Genomic DNA, 6136 nt, shown 5'->3' on the forward strand with positions numbered 1-6136 from the left:
TATAATTATATATATTATATATAATATAAATATCTAAATATATATATGTTTAAATTATATATGTATACACACACATATATATACATACATACACATATACATACATACATATACACACACACACACATATATATATATATATAAAAACCCCCCACAATTTTATAATTCCATAATTTATCTCCCTCCCAATTCTAGACTATCATTCTTGGAATTTTTTTATTTATTATAAATAAGGATAGGAATTGTTGATCTGTGTTTGAGTCCATGACTAACCCATGGCTCTGTACTCAATGATCAAGAACTGATCAGGAATTGCCACTTTTCCCGATGGCAGCGATGGAATAAACCCCAAAGGACAGACCTGTGGACAGTGAGCCCCAGGGCCCCGAGTTCCTGCTGGGCTCTGTCACACTCAGCTGTCCCTGCTGTCCCTGCTGTCCCAGCGGAGCCCCAGGACCTTGGGGGACACCTGGGGACACCCCCAGAGCCCCGGGACATTGGGGGACATTGGGGACACCCAGGGCACCCCCAGAGCCCCGGGACATTGGGGGACACCCGGGAACACCCAGGGCTCCCCCGGAGCCCCAGCTGGGGACATTGGGGACAGGGGGACGGGGAGGGAGCCCAAAATCCCCGAGGAGCCTCTGTGGGGTCAGAGCAGGGAAACTGAGGCTGAGGAGCTCCCGGGGCTGCTCGGGGCACTGAGACCTGACCGGGGCCACTCAGGAGCATTCTGGGGCCACTCGAGGTCACTGGGGGTCATTGCAAGGTCACTTTGGGGTTACTCAAGGTCATTGGGGTCATTTGAAGGTCATTCAAGGTCATTCTGGGGTTACTTTAGGTCATTGGGGTCATTTGAGGTCAATTTTGGATTTGAGATTTTTCAGTCACTGACTGGGGTTACTTTAGGTCATTTCAAGGTCATTTTGGGGTCATTTTGGGGTTACTTCAGGTCATTGGGGTCATTTGAAGGTCATTCAAGGTCATTTTGGGGTTACTATAGGTCATTGGGGTCATTTGAGGTCATTTGAAGATTTTGAGATTTTTGAGTTCCTGGCTGGGGTTACTTTAGGTCATTTTGGGGTCATTTTGGGGTTACTTCAGGTCACTGGGGTCAATTGAAGGTCATTCAAGGTCATTTTGGGGTTACTTTAGGTCATTTGGGTCATTTGAAGGTCATTCAAGGTCATTTTGGGGTTACTCTAGGTCATTGGGGTAATTTGAGGTCAATTTTGGATTTTGAGATTTTTGAGTTCCTGGCTGGGGTTACTTTAGGTCATTTTGGTGTCATGTTGAGGTAATTTTGGGGTTACTTCAGGTCACTGGGGTCATTTGAAGGTCATTCAAGGTCATTTGGGGGTAATTTTGGGGTTACTTCAGGTCATTGGGGTAATTTGAAGGTCATTCAAGGTCATTTTGGGGTTACTTTAGGTCATTGGGGTAATTCGAGGTCGTTTTTGGATTTTGAGATTTTTGAGTTCCTGGCTGGGGTTACTTTAGGTCATTTCAGGGTAATTTTGGGGTTACTCGAGGTCACTGGGGTCATTTGAAGGTCATTCAAGGTGATTTTGGGGTTACTCTAGGTCATTGGGGTCATTTGAGGTCATGTTAAGATTTTGAGATTTTTGAGTTCCTGGCTGGGGTTACTTTAGGTCATTTTGGGGTCATGTTGAGGTCATTCTGGGGTTACTTCAGGTCATTGGGGTCATGTGAAGGTCATTTTGGGGTTACTTTAGGTCATTTGGGTCATTTGAAGGTCATTCAAGGTCATTTTGGGGTTACTCTAGGTCATTGGGGTCACTTGAGGTAAATTTTGGATTTTGAGATTTTTGAGTTCCTGGCTGGGGTTACTTTAGGTCATTTTGGGGTCATTCTGGGGTTACTCGAGGTCATTGGGGTCATTTGAAGGTCATTCAAGGTCATTTTGGGGTCACTTGAGGTCATTTTTGGCTTTTGAGATGTTTGAGTTCCTGGCTGGGGTTACTTGGGGTCATTCTGGGGTCATTCTGGGGTCACTCGCTGTCGTTCTCGTCCCTAATATCCGATGCAGGCTCAGAGCTTGGCTTTGCTGTTGATTCTCAGTTTTTGTTCTTCCAGCAGCGCTGGTGCAGGGCTGGGCTGGGGCTGCCTGGGAACGTTCACAGCCCAGGGATGCGCTGGCATCTCTGTGCCAGCAGCTCCTTGGGGCTCCTAAAGGGGGAAATGGGAAAAAATGGAAAAATAATGGGGAAAAATAAATAATGGAAAAAATAAGGGGGGAGAAAATAATGGGGAAAATAGTGGGGGAAAATAATGGGGGGGGAAATGTAATGGGGAAAAAATAACAGGGGAAAAAAGTGGGGAAAATAATGGGGGGGGGGAAAGAGGGGAAAATAATGGGGAAAAAAAAGAGGGGGAAATAATGGGAGAAAAACAATGGGGGGAAAATGGGGGGAAAAGAAGGGAGAGAAAATAATGGGGGAGAAAATAAGAGGGGGAAATATAATGGGGAAAAATAATAGTGCAAAAATAATGGGGAAAAATAATGGTGGAAAACAATGCGAAAAATAATGGGGAAAAATAATGGGGGGGGAAATTAGGGGGTGAAAATAAGGGGGGAAAATATAATGGGGGAAAAATAACGGGGAAAAAATAACACGGAAAAAAAATGGTGCAGAGAAAATGGGGGAAAATAGTGGGGAAAAATAATGGGGAAAATATAATGGGGAAAAATGACGGGGCAAAAATAATGGGAAAATAACAGGGGAAAAATAATGGGGTAAAATCACGGGGGAAAATAATGGGGAAAAAATAATGGGTAGAAATAATGGGAAAATAATGGGGGAAAAATAAGGGGGGGGGGAAATGAGGGGGGAAAATCAAGGGGGAAAATTGGGAAAAATGGGGGAGAAAAAAAGGGAGGAAAATAAAGGGGGAAATATAATGGGGGAAAATATAATGGGAAAAATAGTGGGGAAAAGATAACAGGGAAAAGATAATGGGGGGAAAAAAGAGGGGAAAATAATGGGGAAAAGTAATGGGAAAAATAATGGGGAGGGAATAAGGGGGGAAAATAATGGGGGAAATACAATGGGGAAAAATGGGGAAAAATAATGGGAAAAATAATGGAGAAAAAAATAATGGAGAAAAAAATAATGGGGGGAAAATAATGGGGAAAAATAATGGGGGAAAATAATGGAGAAAAGATAATGGGGGAAAAATAATGGGGGAAAATGGGAAAAAGCAAGGGGGGAAATGGACAGAAATGGGGAAAAACTGTGGGGAAAATGGAGGAAAGGGGGGGGGAAAGGGAGATAAAAATAGGGGGAAATTTGGGGCAAAATGGGGGGAAAGGGGGAGAAAGGAAAAGCAGGAGGAAGGGGAGGAAAAGGGGGGGTGGGAAAAAATGGGAGAGGAAAAACAGGGGTGGGGTTGGGATTTTTCCAGCCCTGTTTGAATACAACACTCACAGTGGCAGCACCAGCCAGGGTTCCTTGTTCCTCACGGATCCTCCTCCTCCTCCCCAGCCTTTGGGGTGAATCTTTGTCCTGGTTTGGAGCTCAGCACTCTGCCAGGAGGGCAGGAATGGAAAATCCCAGGAAAATCCCCTGCTCTGTGGCTGTAACTTCGAAATTATGGGGTTTTCAGGCAAAAAAGATGGGAAAAGGAACAGCAGTTCTTTACTAGGATGTGTATAATGAGGAAAACAAGTGACAGACAAGGAAAACCATCCCAGTAACAATCCCAAAACCTTTTCCCTCCTTTGGGCCATTCCCCCTTGGGTGCAGCTGTGGGAACAGTGGCATGTCTGGGTTAAAGCGGAACAAAACCCCCAAAGCAGCAGCAGGAAACACCTGCAGGAGGAGAAGGTGGAGGAGAGAGGGACAGAGGGGTTTTGGGGTTCTCCTGGGCTCCCACCTGTCCCGTGGGGTGTCCTGTGGCAGGGCTGGCAGCGGGGAGAGGGGTCAGGGGCTCCCTGAGTACCAAGCACAGGGTGAGGGTCCCTCTAGAGTGAGGGGTCAGGGATTGGGGTCCCAGGATTCCCCTAAAGCACTGAGCACAGGGTGAGGGGTCAGGGATTGGGGTTCTGGATCTGCCCTAAAGCCCCAAGCTGAGGGTCAGGGTCCCTCTGGAGGAAGGAATTAGGAATTGGGGTCCTGGGTTTCCTCTAAATCGCTGAGCACAGGGTTTGGGGTCAGGGATTGGGGTCCTGGATTTCCCCTAAAGCACCAAACAGAGGGTCAGGGTCCCTCTGGGGAGAGGGGTCAGGGACTGGGGTCCTGGGTTCCCCCCAAGCAGAGGGTGAGGGGTCAGGGATTGGGGTCCTGGGTGTTCCCTAAAGCCCCAAGCTGAGGGTCAGGGTCCCTCTGGAGAGAGGAATTAGAGATTGGGGTCCTGGGTTTCCTCTAAATCGCTGAGCACAGGGATTGGGATCCCAGGTGTTCCCTAAAGCACTGAGCACAGGGATTGGGGTCAGGGACTGGGGCCCTGTGTTCCCCTGAGCACAGGGATTGGGGTCAGGGATTGGGGTCTTGGGTTCCCCTAAAACACCAAACAAAGGGTCAGGGTCCCTCTGGAGAGAGGGGTCAGGGATTGGGGTCAGGGATTGGGGCTTTGGGATTTTGAATCCCCAGGCCCTGGAGCTCAGACTCACCCAGAGCAGGAGGAGCAGGGAAGGACAGAGCTCTGGTGTGGCAGGGAATTGTCCCCACAGCAGCAGCAGCAGCCCAGCCCCAAAGCCAGCCCCAAACCCATCCCTGATCCCCAAAGGGCAGCCCTGAGCCCAGCCAAGCCCCCCAGTCCCTGCACTGCCCTGGAAAACCCCCAGGAACTGAGATCAGCCCTGGGTAAAACCCCAACAAATCCTCATCACCACCCCAAGCCAAAAAACCCCAACAAATCCTGATCCCCATCCCAAGCAAAAAACCCCAACAAATCCTCATCTCCACCCCAACAAATCCTCATCCCTATCCCAAACAAAAAAAAAAACTCAACAAATCCTCATCCCCATCCCAAACAAAAAAAAACCAACAAATCCTCATCCCCATCTCAAGCCCCAAAAATAAACCCAACAAATCCTCATTTCCATTCCAGGCAAAAAATAAAACCCCAACAGATCCTCATCCCCATCCCAAACAAAAAACCCCAACAAATCCTCATCTCCACCCCAACCAAGAATAAAACCCCAACAAATCCTGATCCCCATCCCAAACCAAAAAAACCCCAACAAATCCTGATCCCCATCCCAAACAAAAAAAACCCAAAAAATCCTCATCCCCATCCCAAACAAAAAACCCAACCCAACAAATCCGCATTCCCATTGCAAGGAAAAAATTAAAACCCAACAGATCCTCATCTCCATCTCAAGCCAAAAAAACCCCAACAAATCCTGATCCCCATCCCAAACAAGAATAAAACCCCAACAAATCCTCATCTCCATTCCAGGCAAAAAATAAAACCCCAACAAACCCTGATCCCCACCCCAAGCTCACCTTGTGTGCCCTGAGCAGCTTCATTCCATCTCTGAGGAGCAAAAGGGAGCAAAAGCTCCTGGGAGAAAGAAATAAAAAAAAAAAAAAAAAAAAGAAAAAAAGGGGAAAAAGTAACCTTGCAAAAGTAACCTTGCACACCTGTGGGGGTTTGCACAGGTGGGATCTGGTTCTGGCTCCCCTGGGCATGGAGGGAAGGGCAGCACCAAAAATGAGCACAAAAAAAAGGAGAGCAAGGACTGAAGAAGCCACAGAAATGTCCTTTGATACAGGAATTAATCTGTTATTTAACTTTTGTTTTCTCCCAGAAATGCAGCACCAAAGGACAGCGGCACCTCATTTAAATTAAGATTTAAAAATACCGAAGAAGCCACCCCAATGTCCTTTGATACAGGAATTGTCCTGTTATTTACCAGTGCTTCTGAACCATCCCTGGTGGTGTTGCCCAGCACCGGCCCCTTTTAATGCAGGATAAAATGTTTATTTTGAAATAAACCTTCCATGTAAATCCCGGCAGTCTTTGGTACAAGCACAGGTTTCCTCTGCTTCGCTGTCTGTGGGCTGTGATTTCAAAGCCAGATCATTTTCCTGCCCTGCCTCTCACAGGGTTTTTGTCCTCTGTGGCTTTGGGGGATTTTTGGTGTCATTGTGGCTTTTATCAAACCCCA

This window comes from Ammospiza nelsoni, chromosome 10 (genome assembly GCF_027579445.1).
Source record: "Ammospiza nelsoni isolate bAmmNel1 chromosome 10, bAmmNel1.pri, whole genome shotgun sequence".
NCBI classification, from domain to species: Eukaryota; Metazoa; Chordata; class Aves; order Passeriformes; family Passerellidae; genus Ammospiza; species Ammospiza nelsoni.